The sequence below is a fragment of the Accipiter gentilis genome, chromosome 6 (assembly GCF_929443795.1).
Source record: "Accipiter gentilis chromosome 6, bAccGen1.1, whole genome shotgun sequence".
Taxonomy (NCBI): Eukaryota; Metazoa; Chordata; class Aves; order Accipitriformes; family Accipitridae; genus Astur; species Astur gentilis.
In genome coordinates this window covers 7022416-7043274 of record NC_064885.1, presented here as the reverse complement: position 1 = coordinate 7043274, position 20859 = coordinate 7022416, and the positions used below count along the sequence as shown (strand labels likewise).

General features: G+C 47.5%; 1 protein-coding gene across 9 annotated transcripts in view; it reads left to right on the top strand.

The window, feature by feature from the left end:
• Positions 1-234: 234 nt before the first annotated feature.
• TPST1 (tyrosylprotein sulfotransferase 1) overlaps positions 235-20859 on the top strand; it is a 44952-nt gene continuing 24327 nt past the window's right edge. For 2 of the 9 annotated variants that reach the window (XM_049802809.1, XM_049802800.1), the window contains exon 1: positions 235-506. The gene's annotated coding sequence lies outside the window, so the exon portion shown is untranslated. Of the gene's footprint in view, positions 507-12000; positions 12039-12242; positions 12513-12726; positions 12866-16427; positions 16855-17706; positions 17897-19155; positions 20016-20859 lie in introns of those variants that run through there. The other 7 variants (XM_049802804.1, XM_049802806.1, XM_049802802.1 and 4 more) reach the window with 7 other exon arrangements.

Below are 20859 nucleotides of genomic sequence, written 5' to 3'. Positions count from 1 at the left end.
AGAGTGGGGATGAAGCAGGGAGCTGGCGGGAGAGGAGGGAGAGACGGAGGGAGGCTGGGGATTCTGCGTTTTTTGCCGGGGCCTCAGCAGAGCTCAATAGTTAATCATTAAAATATGCTTATACGTAACTAATCTCTGCAGGACAATGAACTGAGAAATTATTTAACGCAATTTAAATGGGTCATAGTAGTCACTAAAATAAGCGTGCCTCGAGCCAATGGGAGCTATCAGGCTCCTATAAAAGCGGGTGGGGAAGAAATAGCAGCTGGTGGGAAGAGATCACCAAAGACCCGATGTGTGTCCTCAGCCGCCTCTCGACTTGCAGAGATCCTCCCCATCTGCCTAAAATCAGGCTCCAGCTCCGGGCCGAGCCTTGCTTCAAATATTGGTGATCCCTTCGGCAGTCAGTGGCTGCGGTGGGAAGGTCGGGGTCTGCCCGGAGCTGGCACTTGCTGCCACTCAGCACTGCTGATGGGGACCAGAATCATCTATTTAAGTCTAAAAAGGTGAAATTCAGCAGCGCTGTGAGTTGGGGGTTGCGTATCTCGGGTCGGGGGTGAGCGGGATGCTCTTCCATGAGGTGGGTCAGACACGGGGCAGTGGCTGGGTTTGGTGAAACCCCATTTGGGTTTGCGGTTTTGGAGATGTGACGGTGTTAGCAGCGTTATCACGGAGTTATCCTACGGGCACACGCAGCACTGAGCGGGCGCTGCTGCCGGGGTTTTGCAGCAGCTCTATAAGGGGGGGGAATGAATGGAAATGGATTTTAGTGGACTTTGATTAGCCTGTGAGAGGGATTACAGCAGCTGGGCGGTTTGTGAGCAGACCCCGATGGCTGTCTTAAGTCGTGTCCTCCTGCAAGCTCGGCACTTGGTTCCCAGCCTTCCCACCGCCGTGTTTCGGCTTTATCTCTGCTATCATTTGCAGCCCCGTGGGAGCGATGCACTGGGCACCGCCGGTGAGCGCGGCTGAGACCCTTCAGCGTAGCACTGACCGTGGCTGGGGTGAGAATGTATCTGCCGGAGGGAGAAGTGACGCTGAGCTTTCTGCCAGCCTTGTTGTCTGCCTTAAAATACCCCAAAGAGATGTTAAGTGCAGTTATTTGTAGCTCCACGGTACAGACGTTTACTGCTGCGCGATGCACGCCGCTGCCCTTTCTGCCAGTCCTTAGATAAGCAGTAAATCCCAACATCTCCAGATATCGGTTTCATCCTGCTACTTGGTTTTTCTCCAGTCTTTTAGTTTAATAGTATTTCATTTGTCTCTTTTTGTGACTTTTCTGTCTTTTGTCCAATTTTAAGCCATATACAGTTGATTTATACCAAACCCCACATGACACGGAATCAGCTTTCGGCTCCATTTTCCCTGCTTGCAAATGAGCAAATGGGTGCAAGGACTTTCGGAGGTAATTGTCGCTGCACCGGCCAGCTGCTCTCTGACCCAGAAAAGAAAGAGCACAGCCTGTTTCCTGTTAAATTTTGCTGGTCGCATTGATTTACATTGTTTGTCTCGTGTTTTATGGCTTCCAAGCTGATGTTGCATTAAGCTGGCTGGAGTTTAGGCAAGAAATCAAATGCAGACACTGGCAGGCTTCCCCAAATGCATTCATGAGGGTTGATCACATAGTCACATTTTCTTAGTCACTGGGGGAGAAATAGCACTGCCTTGCTTGCGTCCTGGCCGGTTTGCATCGATGATGTGCTGGTAAAAGGCACTTGTCAGACAATTTTGGAAATTCAAATTGTGGGGCAATGCAGGTAGCGGAGGAGCTGAGTCCCCCTGTGCCATGGGTGGGCACTCCTCCAGCCGCCGGAGCGGTGGCTTGGTGGCCGTAGGGCATCTCCTGTCTTTATCTTGACCCATGAGGGGTTTTTTTGCATCTTATATTCTTCCCAGTCCTGTTGGGGAGGGGTGTGAGAGAGCAGCTGGGTGGGCGCCTGGCAGCCAGCCAAGGGCACTCCACCAAAACCAATGACCGGGGCAGAAATTCTTGTATATAAAAATACGTATGTGTATATAGAATCATAGTATACCTCAAGCTGGAAGGGACCCAAAAGGATCATCGAGTCCAACTCCCTGCTCCTGGCAGGCCTACCTAAAACTAAACCATATGACTAAGCGCATCGTCGAGATGCTCCTTGAAGTCTGACAGGTTTGGTGCCATCGCCACTTCTATCTTCTATCAAGTAACTAGTGATAGGATGAGAGGAAATGGCCTCAAGTTGAGCCAGGGGAGGTTTAGACTGGATATTACAAAAAATTTCTCTGCTGAAAGGGTTGTCAGGCATTGGAACGGGCTGCCCAGGGAAGTGGTGGAGTCACCATCCCTGGAGGTGTTCAAAAAATGTGTAGATGTGGCACTTCAAGACATGGTTTAATGGGCATGGTGGTGTTGGGTTGATGGTTGGACTCGATGATCTTAAAAGCCTTTTCCAACCTAAACGATTCTATGTTTCTATGATTCACTGCAGAGCCTCTTCCGGCGTACGTATGTGCATTATATACGTATATAAATGCATTTTAGGCAAAGCAGGATGAGTTTCTCACGTCCTTGCACAGGGCATGCCACTGGGACTCGGTGCCGATAAATGGGACTGAGTATTGCTGCTGCCGGGGGCGGCGGGGAGGAGAGAGCTGCCTTTCGCCCCAGGCCGGCATGGGGACGACGTTCATATGGGCACGGCCGATTTGAGGTGGCACGTTGCAGATCTGGGTCCCTGATGGTTTGCTACTGTCGTCCTTGCTGGCTCTCAGCGAGTCTGTGCAATGGGCTGTGGATGTGTCCACAAAAAAACCCCCAAACAACTAACAACCTACCCCAAACCAACTGCTTTCCATCCGTCTTGGGTTAGTCAGAGGCTGTCTGCAGAGCAAGGCAGGGATTTCTGCCCAAAGGAACCCCAAGTATTTGGAATCAAAAGCTCTGATCTAAGGGCGAAAGCTTCTTGCTGGCCACACGAGTGAAGAGAGTTTCTTATTTCGTTTTACAAGCGTCAGCAGCATGTTGGCTGGGGAGTTTCTGGCAGAGGAAGTCTCGTTTTTTCTTTAGGAAAGAAAGAAATAGAATATTCCTGTAGAATTGAATGCGAAAGACTGCGCAGAAGCTAATATTAGGGAATGCACCTACAGAATTCGGCAGGTTTCTGTGGCTATAGGTCAAACGGCATTTAGCATTCACTGTAAATCCTCTATTTATGTGCGTGTATTTGGAAATCACGGAGAAGCCCTGCGGGGGGTGTTGGATGCAGGATGGGCTGAGCGAGTTCTGATTTTGCCATTTCTGTTCCCTCTCTCTCCATTGCAGTCTGGAAAATTGACGTATCGATGGCTCGTCTCTTTTATTGATTCAGAAGTACTATTGCAGGAAGATGGGTTCATTATTTGCCTCTGGTGGTGCAATTTTGGTTTTAGGAAGAAAAAAAAAAAGAGATGGTTTCTTTTTGTGCCTCAGGTTTTTCGCATAAAGGGGCAGAGCTTCAGTAGATGATGTCTTTCGTGCATTTTATTCTTCTCTGCACTGCATTTTTAATTTAACATCTGTTTTATAGTTGAGGGGGATATTATCCGGTGGTTAGAGCCGGGAGAAAGGAGGTCTGGATTTTGTAGCTTGTCTACAGTGAATTCATAGTTTCATAGAGGCCATTTTTGGTGGGTGCAGATTTCAGCCGTCTTCACACCCTCAGGTTCTCTCCGCCCTAGGTCTCACCTCTCCCATCACCTCTCTAACAAAGGTCCCTCCTCTATTTTCAATTTAGGCTGTTTCCCTCCCTGTAGCAAACCCAGCAGCATCTCAGCGAGCCCAGAGAAAGCATTAAATGCCGCGTTCCCGTTTCGAAAGGCCGCCGTAAAAATAAATGATTGATGGAAAGCAAACAAGAAGAGGGAGCTCTGCAGAAGGTACCGCTCCTCCCTCCCCTGTTTACTGTTCTCCCAGACTTTGGCCCCGGGGCTCAGGCTTCACCCGTTTCACGACGTGCCTCGCTCAAGACCTGATGATACGGCCCTGGGAATAAAAAATGGGTCTAAACCAGGGTTTTTCAAGCAACATCCTGGGCTGAGCCGTTCAGCCACTGCAAACAGGGAAAACCACTGCCAGGGTAGGGCGCTGGATCCAGCAAATGAGCCTGTCCCCCAAAACAGTGGGATTTTCTTTATTTTCTTTTTAGGGCATTGCATTACCCTCCTCCTCTCCCCCCGGGAAGGTGCCAAACTCCAATCCCTGAACCGATGCTTGCTGGTGATGAGCCTGAGAGCAGGGGGGCTACGGGGCAGCCCCCGTGGAGGGAGAATTAGGGTTTAACTCAGTTTCTTTTAGCTGACAAGTCAAGCTCGACCATAAAGGAGGCAGGGGATGATGAAAATGCCGCAAGTCTGGAACAAGAAACCATGGTGGGGATGGGATTTAAATTCTGTCTTGTCTCATCTTTAATAGTGTGAATTTTAACACCACTTGTAAGAAACTCAGGGAAAAGGGCTGCACCACGCATGATTTCATTAGCAGCGTTAACGGTGTTCCTTCAGAGCTCTATGTAATTTTAAAATTGTTCACACTTCTATAGCTCCTTGCAAGCTGGCCACCTAACGAAGGGACGAGTGACGGACCCGCTGGGCACTCATTGTACAGTCACTGCTTTCAAAACGCCCGCGCCTTGCACGTGATAGAGATGCCAACGTATTTAGACAACGGGCTATTTTTATTTTCAGAACTGCTGTGGTTGCAAGAGCCAAGTCCTGCAAGACCAGCCAAACTGGCCGTCTTGCTCCGGAGAAACTCAACGCACGGACCGTAGCCAACTGCCCGGGCACGGTGCGTGTGGCCGAGAGGATTTCGGTGATGTCTCACTGCCACCATTGCAGCCAGAGGGTTTGAAAGCCTTTGATCGGATGCAAGCAGAGCTCTGCTTCTTTGGCAGTGGGGTTTTTTTTGTGGTTTGTTTTTTTTTTTTAGACGCTGGGGTTCGTGAGCTGCTCTTTCACCTCCTTGCGTTGTTTTCCAGACACAGATGAGATTATTTCTTGTATCACCGGCATTATAAATAAGCTAATGGATATTTAGCTCATTAAGTGGCGACCACACGTGCTATTGCTTTACAAACTCAGGACTTAATCCTGCAAACCGCCGGGCACTTTCAGCCATTTAAACTTCACGGGACAAGTCCCACAAGAAATTGCTTATCCCTCTTCTGCTAAGGGTTGGCGTGCTGCCGCCGGCGCTTTCCCAGGCAGACGCCCGCGGATGTGATGAACGAACGTGCTGAGGACGGGCTGTGTGGGTGCAAGGGAGCTCTGAGGAACATCGCTCCTCGCCGTCGGAGGAAAGCCCGGTGCTTTGCTCCCTGCCTCCGTGACCAGCCGTGCGGGGCAGCTCGGCCAAAGCAGCCGAGCGCATCGCACATCACTCGAAGCAAACACCTTCAGCAGCGTGGTAGTGGTCAGAGGAGATTTTACAAGAGCCCCAGCTTAGCCAATCTCCACGATATCGGATTTTTTTAATTTTTTTTTTTTTTTTTTTTTTTTTTTAGGGAAACCTAAAGAAGGGGAAGGAATTAGGCAATGGCTTGTTCTCGGATGTTCCCGTGCTGGAGTCAAGCGTTCCGCCTGCACACGTCCGTCGTGCCACATAGGCAGCTGTCTGCAAGCCAAGAACACAGGAAGATGGCTATAAATGTAAAAGAGGAGAGTATTCACTCCTGCACTGTGACTGGAAAAACAGCTACTTCTATATTTATTGGATGGCTAGAACTGCCTACCGGCTGGAAAAACCCAAGGACTCTGCACCTCCAGAGGCTCCTACAGCTGGGGAAAAAATCTCCCTGGGAAAGAAATACATCTGATGCCTAAAACGCCTTGCCTGCGAGAACAGGGATGAGGACTGCACGGAGATATTCCTAGCCCCATAATTATTTCTCCAGGCACGTGGCAAGATCAGTTCTCAGCTGTCACATTTATAAAGCAGCAGACACAAGATCAGACAGAGACGGGGGAATATGGAGCTATTTATCACAAAGAGCTGCTTTATGGGGTTGGAGCAGAAACCGCCTCGTTCCTCTCTGAGCCGCAAGCGGGTTAAGGTCAGGTCGCACCTACCTAAAGAAAAGTCCGTGTTCTCCTGACTTCAGTAATCTCGGTTTAAATCCTCCTGAAACGCTGCTTGCAGCAGAAAAGCCATCCCTGCTCGGCAACGGAGCGCGGCCCTGCTGGGATTGGGGAAATCGGGGGTCAAAGCTGGGGCTGGAGCTGGCGGGGACGTGGGTTTCTTGGGGCTGCGGCACCCGGGTGGTTTGAGCCGGGAGGGTCTGGCTCAGCAGCCGTGCCCAGACCCCCGCTCTGGACCTCCAGCAGCGGTCTGAGCCAGTGCAAAGCGTGTTCGGTGCGTGAGCGGCTCCGACGTGCCACGCTTTGCCCTCCCGCGGGACGTCGGGCAGCGGGGAGCGAGCTGAGCTTTTCTTTTTTTTCAGGCTGATGATACCTTTCCTGGCAGGTAGATGCAGCTGCAATGTGGAATGGGTGAGAGGGGTTTTGCAGAGCAGGATGAGGCCGTGCCCTGCGAGACCTGAGGGGATCGCTGCCTGTGACCCTAGGGCAAAGCTGGAGGTAGAGGAGTGATGCTTTCAGGTTACGCACAAGGATGGTGCTGTGCGGACAGGTTAAGCGGATCCCTGTGCTGGCAGCTGAGACTTTTTGCAGGCAAACACCGAGAATGGCACCTTTCTGGTCCCTCAGTGATTCCCAGGGCTTGGTTTTGCTGGCTTTGGCTGTGAAACACAAATTGTACGGCTATCAAAAATGCCCAGCGGTGCCCCAGCCCAGCGGTGCATGCACCACCTCTGCTCCGGCATCCCCTGGGGAAAACTTTGCACTTCCAAGGGCAAAATTTGCACCGCCAACGTGATCGATACGCCAGGCAGCCAGGCCAGAAAAATAATATCGGTAGCAGAGAAAAGCAATAAAAATGAGCGTGCCTCTGGGAAATGTAGAGAGAGACATTAGCATCCTTCCAAGTTAAACAGCATCCTCGCTGGGTTTGCAGCTGACAGGTTTGCTCTGCTCGTAAGACAGACGGCGTTAAGTGCAAGGCATGATTCTGGGTGCAGAAACATCTATTCAGCACAAACATCTTATTCTCCTGCTGTGAGGGGATGCGGAGGAATGTCATCGACTTTATGTCTTGTGGGGCCTGTTTTTCCCAAACTCAGAGGTTCATGAACACAATCTTCGGATGTTCTCCTCCTCCGGGGATCGTAAGTCTTCCCTGAATGTCCAGGCTGGGTTTTTTTTGGCTCAGACCGCACTTACGGACACCGCTGGGATCCATCTGCGGTGCTGGGTGCCAGCTGCCCCCGTTGCTCCCCATCCCGCCGTGATGTGCAGCCAGGAGGGGGGAATTCCCGTCCCTTCCCCCTGCTTCTGGGGTCTGGAATAACCCTCAGCCCAAGATAAATTTAGGGCATCTCAGAGGCCGGGATGAGGAGAGGGATGCTGCCCCATGGCCCTCCCCTGGCCAAGGCACCCGCCGAGGGCTTGAAGTCTGTGCTGGTTTAACTGCTGGCAGTTTACTTTGGCAGTAAGGTGTTAAGTCCATCGTTTTTGCCGTAGTCAGAGGGCGGTTTGTTCGTACTCATAAAGGCAGAGATAACAGGATTGACTTAAGCAGGTCTTTGACACAGAGCCAACTGAGCACTTAAGTGGGGTTGCTTGAGGGAGGAAGGATGCCCAGCCGCGCTCTGGGCTGCGAGACAGCACAGGCACACGCGGGGCTTGGGATTTCTGAATTACTGCTACCTAAAGGCCCAATGAATTTCCCAGATGCGCAGGATAAGCTGAAATCCATCCGAGTTTCTTTGTGCTTTATCATATCGGTATCCTTCCCCAAACTCCTCTGTTCCCTCAGCTCCTTCTATAATGGATCTATCTATATATAACCTTCTATAACAGAGGTAACGGGGAGATTTGTCAAGGCAGAAGCCAAAGCTGAGCCTCTCACCCCCCTGGTTTCCAAACCCCCTTTAGTGAGCATGGGCATGAAAGCCACAAGCACCAACCCTCCTCTCGGCAAAGGAGAGATCCTCCCCGTGCGAGACAGCCAGCGAAAAGCCGGGTTGTGCAACTGCTGCTCAGGCATTCGAGGAAAAAAGAATAATATTTAACAGTTCTGGCAAGAACATGCCTAAGCCGGCAAGTGCAGCTCTCCTTGCTCTAGGCCAGGGGAATGAGCTGGGCAGAGCCAGGGGGAAATTCTTTGCATTTTTAGGATTGGGAAGGTGGAATTAAGGTAAAATACTCCTGGATGAGGGCCAGGCTATCTGGACTAGCAAGCTTTCTCTTGCTTTTAAACACCACACTGGAATTGAATTCAGGAATACTTTTGGAGCGGAGTTGGTATCAGCAAAAGCATTGTATTGGAATTCCAGGGAAAGGAAAAAAAAAAAAAGACCCAATTTTGTCTCTGAATGTGCCAGACCTCCAGCTAGCAGAGGTCAGGGCAGCGTTGCTGGGGACTTCGCTCGCTTCTGCGCTGGCCCAGCAACTGGTGTGATGTGGTAGGAAAGATGCCGCTCAACGGGCAGGCCTTGGTATGAGCATAAGGCAGGAAAATCCGTCAGTTTGCATTGCCTGAGGCTGCGCGGGACGGTTCCTGGCTCCTCCAGTGTGCCCTGGAGCCCTGATGTGCCCCAGACCTGACCCGTGGAGGGGACAGGGATGCAGCCACCGGTCTCGGTCCCTCCAGGCAACGACGGCCAGCTGGTCTCTGCCATAGCAGTGATTTGGTTTATGTTGTGGCTCACATTTGGAGATAAAGTGGAAAAATGTAGGTTCCTAAATAGCACCAGCTTTCAGGACTCAGGGCTGTTCTTCCCTCCTCCCGCCAGCGGTCCCAGACACGCCGTGTGGCACTGCTAGAACTTAAAGCGTGGGAACAACCGTAAGCGGTGCCACCGCTGAGGGAAAACTGGGAATAAAGCAGGCACAGCCACCAGGACCCGCTTCAGTTTCTCTTGGAGCTCAGCAAACCCTGAGCTGTGGCCCCACAGCACCAGCCCCGCTTCCCCTGCCGCGGGGTTGGAGCTTTGGTCCTGGGCTCATCCTTCATCCCGTGTGTGCGGCTGAGCCCCTGGCAAGGAGGAATTATATCCGAGCTTCAGGGAAGAAACCAGGAACGAGGCAACAAGGAACAGCCAATGCAACTGTCAAATGATGAGCAATTAAAGTGCTATCGCTTCTTGTAGTGTTTATCCATCGGAAACAGCAACTTCACGGCCGAGTTAAGCTCTATCTGTACCGAGACTTTGCATGATGCAATATTTGATGGGTTATTTGATCTGTGGCTCCCGGACGAGCGCTGATTAAAGAAGGGCCCAGCATGGGGCACCCGCTACGTACAGTAGCTCCATCTGCTTTGTACAGCAGCGTGGTGCTTTTCCCCTTTCCCTCAGAGAACGGCATTTTTCCCCCCTGGAGGCACTGTTTGATTGCCACAGATTGGAAGCCTTTAAAAGGGACTATCTGTGTGAGTCACAGTTAAAGCCATAAAAGAAAAACCAATAAAACGATCTGAAAAGTGCTGTTTAATGGATTGAGGCAAACTTACTGGAAACAGGATACAGACCGTTTCATCTTTAAATCGTTAGTTCAAATCCAGCTGCATTTGGGAGCAAATGGCATTTATCCCTCATCAATAGCTGTCAGAGAAAAGAAAATTGAGAGGAATTTTACCACCTGAAAGGAGATGCTGGTTTCTCTACGGTTCCAGCAGCTCCCTGAGCAGGTCTGAAAGCCTTACGGGCGTCAAGTACTCTTGAAACTCAGTCCTTACAGAGCAGAGCTTTTCCCACCATGAAAATACTTGTCACTGTCCTGAGCATAGGTATCCACTCACATGGCTGCCTTCGCTTAATTTTCTTAGCAAATAAAACATGCATGAGCCGTACCGCGTTCACCCCTCTCGATAGCGATGCTTCTCTGTCACCTCGGTGAAGCAGGAGGCAGAAGAAGCGCTCATCCGTATCGGCTCCGCGGGCAGCGCCGGCAGCGAGCGTTGGCTCATCGGTATCGGTGGAAACCGTGTCCTGACAGGCTCGTAAAAGTTTTACGATAAGCGCTTTGCAAGGGCTATGAGACATGAAGTAATGGGCTGTGATTAATTCTTTCATTCTGACAGTACCGCTCAGCTCAGGCACCGTCACTCCGCATCTCGTGAGGCTGGGATGAGGGCAGAGCCCGGCTGGTTATCTCCCCAGCCGTGCAGGATTTGTACCATCTCTCCGGGAGACGGGACAGTGAGGCAGACCTGATTTCAGGCCTTTCAGGATTAAAAGGGGATGTTCTCCCACACAGTGGTTTCCATCCTTTTTATACCAAGGTCTCGCTTGCTGGTTCTGTCTCCCAGCCCTGGTGTCCCTGGCCAGCTGAGCCCTCACCGAGTCCGGTGGCATCGAATCAGCGGTGGCTCTCGTTAGCTGCCAGCCACCATGTCACTCACGCTGCCCCGCTGCAATGACGGCAGGGGGGATGCCGCAGCCGCAGAAGGGTTTGGCGGGCAGAGGGATGAGCAGGGACGAGTGTTGATTACCGGTGCTAATTGCAGAGGTGGCTTTTCCTGGACTGAATTTTGGGCTGGCATCATGTTAAATCCCTTTAGGTGTTTGGGTTTGGGGTTTTTTTTCTCATTTGGCAAGCAACACAAATTTGGGGACTGTCCCATGGGATTGCTCCCTTTGATATGACCCTGCAGCAGCACTGACTTTTCCACAGGGTATTTGTCTGCATATGATGATGGCAGCTGGGCCAGAGCTCCTGTATGTAAAGAAAAAAAATATGTTTTCAGTTTGATTCAGCCTTTTTGTATTATTACTATGTTAATGTTAACAAGTCAAATTCAACCTGCTTTCCCGCTCTTTAAGGATAAAAGCTGTCTTTCTGCACAGAGCCCTGAGAAGGAAGGGGTTAGGCTGGCCTAAGGCCAGTCCTTGTTAGAGGTGAGTTAATCTATAGGTGAGTCTCCTCATATAGCTACACCTCCAGGGGCAAAGTGCTGGTACAAATCATCCTCGCTCCTCGCCTGGCCGCTTCACCCAGCTGCGGGTCAGAGGAGTTGTGCGATGTGCCAGCAGCCTGTTTGGGCTCGAGCTTGTGCTCCAGCCTGACGCTATTCCAGATGTTTCCACAGCTGCACACGTGGTGGGCACATGGCTTGTGCTTCGCCACTGCCGCGAAACAGGTGTGTGACACCAGAGGACACGTGAGCTCTGAACCAGGCGGTACGCCCTGCCTCGCGTCTATTAAAATGTTTAGCTTTTCTCAATTTATCAGACATTGGCAGCGCTGCACTTAAGACCCGTTTGCCCAGGACAAAGGGATGGCGCGTTTTGGATGGTTTCGACCGCACGACCGACCTCTGAAACCCCAAACCAGCGGGCAGCATTCGGGAAAGCGTTTTCTCGTTAAAACATTCCGACAGTTCCAGCCTTTACCTTCCTTGTTCGGCAGCGGCGGCGCGTTGTCGTGGGGCGAGCGGTGACAAACCCCAGCTGTTCCCAGCTATAAACATCTGCCTGGCCCAGCTGTGCAAGCGCTGGTGCACGTGGGCTCCGCCAGGCGCTCACGTGGCGCCGCCGCCCAGCTGCGCGCCCCGCCCGCTCCAGCTGTGCCCTCCAGCTGTTTCCCGCCGCGCCCGCAGGGGTTAACGGCCCCGCCCCTCCCTCCCTCCCTCCCTCCCTCCCTCCCTCCGCTGTCAATCTTCAGCCGCGACCCAACCGCGTCCCGCGACACATCGAGGCCCGCGACCAATCAGGGCGTGGTTGTGATTTCCATGGCAGCCGCAGCCGCGCGGCTGAGGGGAGGTGGCGGCGGCGGCGGCGGCGCAGCCGGTCCCGCTCCCGCTCCCGGTCGCGACCCACTGCGATGGTGCCTGAGGGGAGCCGCCGCGGCGGAGGAGGGGCCTCCCTGCTGCGCGGCTCTAGCCCGGCCCTGGCAGCGGCCGCCGCGGCGCGGGGGGGGCGGCGGCGGCAGCGGCAGCAGCGGCGACGGCGGTAGCGCAGGTGAGGAGCCGCTGCCCGCCGCGCACCTGAGGCGAGAGGCTGCGGCGGGGCGGAGCGGGCCCCGGGCGCCGCCGTTTATCCCCTCCCCGCCCGCGCAGCCCCGCCGGCAGCCGCCGCGCTCCGCCCTGCCCCGCCCGGCGCTGGGGCGGCTCCGGTGCTGCCAGAGCCGTTGCCTTTGTCGGCTGGGGCGGGGGGGGGGGGGGCGGCCGCGGCCTGAGGCGGCGGCGGCGGCGGTCGGTGGTGGTGGTCGGGAGCGGGGCGGCCGCGCCGGTCCCCGCGCCCCTCGGGCACCGCTGACCGGCCGGGGGAGTCGAGCCGGGCCGGGCCGTAGCGTGGCTGGCCGGGGCTGTCGGCTGTGCGGGCATCGGCGCCGGGTCTCGTAGCCGCGGGCGGGAGCGGCCGAGGATGCGCGGCGGGGCCGGCTCGCTGCTTCCCGCCGGTGCCGTGGCGGGGTGCGAGGCGGATCGGAGCCGGGTAAATGAGAAAGTTTTCCGTACGGGCGGGCTGAGTTGGTTAAGGAGGTCCCAGCGCTTCTGCTGTCTTTTGTTCAAGCAGCTGAGATGCGTCGGGGGAGGCTGGCGGCGGGTCCTGCGCCGCTGTAAATCCCCGCGGTGGAGTAGGGGAGGCACGCGGAAATAGTTTTGCAGCGCTGCATTTCTGTCTGCAGCCGCAACGTGTGATAGTCAGGGAACGTGTAAGCTTTTTAGCAATAGTTTTTTAGCAGTAGACCTAGGAGGTCTCCTAGCTGGAAGTGGTGTTGCGGGTGGTATTGCTGGAAGAAGCCGTTTGCATGTGTTATCGTGGACGTGTTGTGCAAATTTGTGTAGGTCTGTATCTTTTTAGTCTTGTTAAGCAGTTTGTTTCTTTCAAGTACTTTATTGTGTAATGGGAGTGCTGAAATCCCTCTTAGGAGGCACAGTACACATAACAGCGCAGGGAACAGTAGCACATCTGCTATTAGTGTGCTACTGACTTTTTCCCCCTCTCTTTTCTTTGGTTTGTTTTTTTTTTTTTTAAACGTAAAGAGCTAGAAGCCTATGTGCATTGCCAATAAAATTAATTTTGTTGAATTGTTCTCCAGCAGCAACTGTAGTACGTAACTGCTGTGTACCCTTGCATAACTGAGAACATGTTGGTAACTCTTTTTTGACCATTAAATATGCAAATCCAAATAATTTGCTGTATGTATTACACGTGTAGGTAAAGCTGAATGTATAGAGGTCTTTGCTTTCATTTGAAGCAGAACATTTTAATTATCTGTACTTTAATTTTAGAAGCCTTAAATGTTGAAAAATGTGAAAGTATTGAATTTTGAGTGCTTTGGTAACCTTGTTAGCTGTTTTGGATCTCGTTTTTTTTTTTCTCTTGCTTGTTAAGAAAGCTTGTAAGTGTTAGTAGATCCAGAGGAAGGACAAATGCTTCTGACTTTTCTTTTTATACACGCACATATATATTCGTGTGTGTTTCTATGTATCTGTCTAGTGAAGGATTATGAAGCAAGTTGGCTTTTTTTCGGGGAGGGGGTTAACTGGTAAAAGGAAAGGTTACAGCTCACTTCATCTTATACTTCTTGATTATATGAAGGAAATGCATAAATATGAGCACAACTTTTTTTATTCCTTGTAATGCGATTGTGCTAGAAATTGTAGAATTACTACATAGTTGTATGCAGTCTTCCCCAATATGGAAACTTCAGATTCAGCAGTGGTCTATGGCTGTGAAGGTTAATTTGGCCTTTACAATTTTTCAGAGCTTTAGATTAAAAGAAAAACCAACAACCAAAAACAAAAACCAAAAAGCGTAGGTTCAAGGGAATGCAAATGTGTGAACAGCATTCCTATAGTTCCTACCGTGGTGTTGTCCCAAAACAGAGTTCTTTACTATAACGGAACGTTGTTTACACATCTGCGTTCTCTTATACTAATTCTGTCCAACTTTGTCCTATCATTCTATTTGTCAAACTGCTCTGCATGAAGGCAGGCCTCACTAGGTCTAGTTGGCTGCCTTTCATCCCAGGTCCTTTCTGCCAGGTGACTTACTGCTTATTTCTTTGTAGAGGTGAATAAAAATTGCTTATTCTATTTTAATCATACTTTCTTACTGTATAACTAATGGGGGAGAAATCTAGAGGAAACAGCTGCAGGGCTTGAAAGGCATGGTGACTTAAAAAGCCAAAGATGGATTTAGTACTTAAGGCTTCTTGATTTTTATTTCTAGTTTTGCTGAGTATTTTGCTTGGGATTTGCTTGCTTGTGCTGTACGTTGACATTCCTCTCTCAGATTCTGTTACGTGACTGGTAGTAATACATGATATCTGGTCTTTGGGGAAATCATTAAGGTGATTGTGCAAATGCCGCTTTGAAGGCATAAAAATGCTTCCCGAATACTTAAATGATTTTTGGAGCAATCTTCTAAGTGAGCCTGTGACGGTTAGGATAGCTTCTTGAAGTGGTATACTGTGAATATTTAAGTCATGTTCCTTGGTGTTGTCCTGTACCATTATCATGTAACTGTTGGCTTTTCTATGCAATCTTCTTTGTGGTGAACAAACACGAATGACCAGAAACAAACCAGTTCATTGAAGGAAAGGTTTTATGGAACTCCTTTCTTTAACTTTCATTTAGGAATGCTGAAAGACTAATGTTGCGTGCAAGGGCTTCCTCCTTGGACTATTTGCCGAGCTTAATATACAACTTCCTCTAAGAAATAGATTGTCTCCAGTTTTCTAAATGTATATTGTTTTGAAGATGATTCTTGAGAATTCACAGTATCTGCTGCCTTTCCAGTATTTATTTTTACAGAGGAAAAGTGAGGGTGCAAGAAGAGGCAAGGAAGATACTGACATGGTTGACATCTGCTTCTTTAAGTCCTAGCAGCATTTTCATTTCTCCTTCTACAGTCAAGAGCAGAGAAGAGACTGACAATGGATAACAACAGTTTAGCGTTTTTTCCCATTCAGCTTAGCTACCTTGCCACTCTAAATGAATTCATCTGCAGATTTGTACCACAAGCTTTGGGTGTAGTAGTCAGACTGTGGTTGTGCATCTGAAGGCATCTCTGAACTGTGAGAATCTTCTCTTTCTGGAGTCTGTATTTTGGAGTCTACTGCTACCCCCCCCCTTTTGTGGGGGGTCATAGCCCCAGAGACTAAGGGTTTGAGTAGACCCCCTAAGTAAGGAAAGAAAATCATAGGAACATGGTAGGAGGACATGAGGATAAACTGTAAAAAGAGTGTGAGCGGAACAACAACTTTGCAATAGTATGAAGTCTAGCGTGCTTCCCCTCACCTCTATCTTGTGCTTGCCTTCCAGCACAGGTGGGAGGGCACAGCGTTTTGAGAAGGATGCCTATGAAGCCTGATGATCTGTTGACACAGAGTTTGAGTATGATCTTTCCACCCAGTGAAGTTCTCCAGAAGCATTGACGTCAAACACTGTGATGAACACTTGGGCAGATGCGGGAACAAGATATACTCCACAAAAATTTAAGCAGTACTACTGTACTTGTTCTTCTTAGAAAGAGATCCACTTATCAGAATCTGAGCCAGAAGCTCAAGAGATGGAAGCAGAGGACAAGTTAATCACTGAAAAATGCTTTATTTATATGTGGGGTTGTTTGGCTTTTGGGGCCTTTTTTTTTTTTTTTTTTTTTGAGATGGGTAACGCCTGTGGTGGTGTCCTGTCAGTTTAGCCTTAAAAAAAGCTGCCTGGTTGAACGTGAGGTGGTCACCACTCTTTCCAGCCTCCGAAGTGAAAGTCTGAGCTCTAGAGCTTACAAGGATTGCTTATTACTGGGTGGTAATGGATCATCTTTGTTCCCCTGGCAGGGAATGCTTTAAACAACAACAAAACCCAAACTGTTCTAACATAAAATATGAATTAATGACTTGCCTCTTGACTAAGCTAAAAATCTTCAACGTTTTTTGGATGAACTTCAGGAAAAAGGTCTTGACCTGCTGTATGTAGGGGGAGGGAAGGAGGGAGAGAGAATTAGTGTGCACAGAAGACAGAAACAAAGCAGTCATTTTTGCTTTGCTAACATCATCTTGTGGCTGACTCGTAGGCCTGACTTTTGTTGGAATAAAATTCAGTTACACATGCTTCTGCTTAGCTGCACTTTCTCATACTGAAACTTGTAGATCCTAACTCTTTGGGTGTTTTTTTTAAGTTACACTTGAATTCTTCTAGGAATTTGTTTTACTCTGTCATTTGAAACTATTTCTGCTAAAGGCCTTCTCTGCCGTTGTAGTCATCTTCAACTTCCTTACCTTATGACTGTTGTGTGTGAGGTAGTTTTGGGTTTTTTTGGGTGGTGGTTTTCTTAGGGGTTTTTTTGCTTATTTATTTTGGGGTATTTTTATTAAGAGTTGTCTGTGCTTTTAGGTACAGTGGCACTTTGCTCAGGTCATAGTGCATAAAAATGCTACAATTTTTCAAAGCTCTACTTAAATTCTGACAAGGGATTGCTTATTGCCTTGCTGTGATTTTTAAATGCTGTCAATTTAATTACTGTTAACAACAAGAACATTAATGACTTGCAATAATTCTTCAGGTTGACAGATGTGATCCAGAATGCTTATTCATCTAGAGGAGGGAGAAGGTGGGGCTTATTTGCAAGCGGCTAGAAGGGCAGTGACTTCCATACGTCATGCTTGTCCCAAATTGCTTTATATGTAACTTCAGGCACAGAAGGGAGTTTGCTGGCTTGTAGATTACATCAGTTTGCTGAGAGGTGTGGTTTCTGACTGCTCCTCCGTTGGCTTCCTGACATACAAAGTCCTGGTCTTGCCACAGTTTCTGGCAGTTGCACGCTCCAGGTATTGCTTCTAGGCAAAAAACCAGCTAGTAAAAGAGAGCTTAATAGCTTAATACTAGCTCTTTATGGTCTTGCAGCCTTTGGCATCTTTGAACTTACCAAAAAAAGTTACTGCATCAAATGAAAGTATTTGTGTTTGATTGGTGTTGTGGTTTTTTGTCACTTGGATGGGTTTTTGGTTTTGTAGGTGAGTGGTCAATACTTAGAGCAGTTTATGAAACCTACTCGCAGACTGCAACGTTTATTTGCATTCACAGCTGGCTTTGTACTGAGAGTGAGTCATCATTCTGCTTTACCCAACCTGTGAATTGAGGATTTCAGCCTTCAGCCAACAGGCTTTCCTCCGATACTGCTTGTTCTTCAGCTTGGTTCTGAAAACTGGTGCTGTTTTTTGTTGTTGTTATGTTGGGGTTTTTTTAAGTGATATTCTAATATAAATTATCAGAGTAAAACAGTTGTTGCACTTGGTCTTGATATGTTTTTCTCTAGCAATCAGCTACCTAACTTTCTGCATTTGGGGCATGTTAGTGTCTTTAAGGAGTAGCTTTTAATTCAGAAATGAAGATTTTTTTTGTGGAGGGTTTGTTTTCTTCTTTTTTTTTTTTAAGGAAATGAATCTGTGGAATTGACTCAAACTGAATAATATTAGGAATTGTATGAAGTGTAAATATTTGCAGGTTTTGTGTGGTCTGTGGCAAAATACTGTTTCTGTTGTGTTAACTCTTCTATCAAATGAGTACTGACTTTTAACTAAGTCTTTACTGTATCTAAAGCATTTAAAGGGATTCTCTGTAATGTTTGCTAGTTTTAAGCAGAACAGTTTCCCCTTTCCTAATTGAAAGTTAGGTCTGCATGCTGAATCTGTTCAGGAGAGAGACTTTCTGATTTTTGGTGCTATGGAAGTATCGAACTGCATCAGGTTTTTTTTTCCTCTCTTCTTTCTTAAGCACTGTTCAGATGACCTCCACTTAAATTTCTGGGACTTTTTTTTGTTTCTTTTAATGTCTAAGGTACAGTTAAAGCCAGCTCTTCAGCAGAGAGAGGTATGTAAGTAGAATGAAACTTGTTAGAGAGGATGAATTTCTTGTAAGAGTGGTGTTCTGGCAAGAGAGTGTGGGAGAGCTCTTCGCCATTTCATATGAAAAGAAGTGAATTAATCCTCAGGTTATGTTTCTAGTTTAATTTTGGTAACAAAGACTAAAAGCTGAACTTGAAGTGTAGTATTGTGACAACTATTGATTGGAATAAGCTTTGTTAGTGTGAAGGGGCAAGACATGTCTCCCACAGCTCAGCGACTGGCTCTTAGATGCACTGCAAGAGAAAAATACTGCTGTGATAGATGCCTGCATAAGGAATTCCCTTCCTCCCTTCTATTGCTCCCGTGCTGCTATGGTGCTAAGTGAGAATTGTCCTCTGCCTGTCTGCTCCTGTCTGGTTACACAGCCTCATTAAAAAAACAGGGACTGCAAAATGCAAGGCACTTGACCGCTAAGAGTTGCGGCAGAATCTGCAAGGCAGCCTGCAGCAAGGCCAGCGGTCTGCTGAGGGACAGGTCTGGAGAGTCTTGCTCCAATGGTGACTTGAGAATTTCCAAGTTAATGACTGGGTTTGCGTGGAAAAAAAGGTTAAGTGGATAATGTTCTGGAGAGGGTAGAGACTAGGCATAAGCATGTTCTTCATTCAGGGATGTGCTGTCCTTTGCTGACAGAGATGGAAGAGCTTTGAGGAAGCCAGTCATTTAAAATGTTGGCAGTACCTCAGCACTTGGAGCTCCTCACAATTAAAAGCATCTGTGACTCATACTGTTCACTGAGTTATTTCAGCCCTGAAAAGCAAGCTCTTATTTAAAATTTCAATTAGAGTACTAATTTCATTTGAATTTTAAGAGGAAGAGTCAGTTTTCAGCCTACCTTATCTGAAAATCCAGAGCTGTTGAACTACAGAATACAGGTAAAACAACTGTCTATGCATTAACTGTCACGAACGGAAGAGATAAAGATACAGGGTACAGGTTGGCATGAACAGATCAAGTCATCTGGGCAGCAGAGGAGCAGATTTGTCTAAGCCAGTGTTGGATATAACCCACTGGTATTCACTGTAAGACATGGCATATTCTTAGTCTTCTAAGTGTCTATGTTGGAATTCAGCAGACAGATTTTAAAATCTTTTGGTTCTACCTAAAAGTTCTGTTCAGACTCACATGCATGTCCAGAAATCATCTAATATAGTCTTTTTCTTTTCATCTGTAAAAATGAAAATTACTTTTAAATGATACAATTTTAAGAATCCTAAATAAAAAAAAATTAATGAAAAACCTTGTTTTTCTTTTGTGTATCTTGGGGTTTCAGACTTAATCTCCTCTCATTAGAGCTTGGAGAAATAACTTAAAATTTAGGAAAGGGGGATATACAAAACATTTAGTAATAGATGTGTTAGCTGTGCAAACCCTTAATTCTAATACATGTCTACCTTTATTTTCAAATACCGAGTTATACTATCATTGTAGAAAATAGTACCATACGTATTTGGGGAGAAAAAAAAAAGGAGAAGAGTTGTGGCTTTTGGTGTGGTAAGATTCACTTTACTGAAAAATATTGAAAAATTGTTCTGTCACAGAATAATCATCACTGCTTAAATTGTAGGTTAGAAAGCAGAATGAAAGCCATGTTATTGATACCTCACAAAACAGATGACTGGTTGTCCTTCATTTGCTTCTTTTCCTTTTTTTGTAATAGTTGTAAGGGTTTAAAATGGACTGATTAATTTAAATGTGATATTATAGAACCAGAAGGAATATTATAATATGACAGAAGTTAATATTTTTTACAGTATATTCTTCTATTCCTGCTATAAATATGACATTACTGGAATCATAAACTTCATTAATGTGGGCTGCCATGACGCTTTGTAAAGCGTAATTGTCTTACTGTTATTGTCAGTTGACTTTTGATTTGCTACAGGGGTTCTTGCCTTAAACCTTTCTGTGTAGTAACCATATATTCAAATTCTTAGCTCTGAAGTGTTACGTTTTATCTTGGAGGGAGAAGACTCTTGCTGTCATACCAGCAAAAATAGAGTTATCTAGACGAAGCAGAAGAGACTAAAAGAAAGAGCAAGCTTACCAACACTGCTTAAAAGGAATCCAGACTTTCTTATTTGAAGGTAGAATGCAGCATATACTTTATTCTGGCAGTGCGTTATTACATGACTTAAAATTATGCAAGGCTTTAACTCTTCCCGCCCCACCTCCCCCCAGGCCTGTGGGGTGCTGATTGAGAACAGGATCTATTTTTCTTTCTTCCTAACTACTCAATTTTTCAGTGTTTCAGCTAACATTTCTCTGGAGCTCAAAACGCTGCATAAAACGTGGGGGGAGGGTTGGTGGGGTTTTTGTGTTTTTTAATCAACACAATAATAAATTATTATGGTTATGTTGGGTTTGGATGGTTGGTTTTGGGGGGGGGTTTTTTGAGAGAAATATCTCTAAGGGCCAAATTTTATGTAAAGAAAACAATAGAGAAGGAAGTTAGGATGAAATAATTAGTTTTCTTTTGTATATCATGCTTTGTATTATTTGGATACTGGGATGGATCAGCGTGGGTTGATTCTTTTTTTGTTGTTCTTATTTAAATCAAGACTGATCTTAGTTTTGATCTTAGTCAACTTTAATCCTGGATTGTGTTTGTAGTTTTTAATGACTATACACTATTTTTAATCAAAGCTTCCCTTGAAGTAAAAACTGAAGTTTCCCTTACTTGCTGTAACCTATTTTTCTTCATTGCTTAAAGACCTTGATCAAAACTTGGACACTGTCAGTGTTGATCTGTAACTGTGAAACATCTTTTACTCTCATCTCGCATCCTGTGAAGGAAATGGAGCATTTCAAGCAAAGCAGGAGATAATGTAGTTATGTGAAAATGCGACAATGAGCAGGATACTGCTACCGTCTATTCAGCAAGACAGAGTTATTCTAATACTTAAATTCTTCTGTGATTTATAACATGAT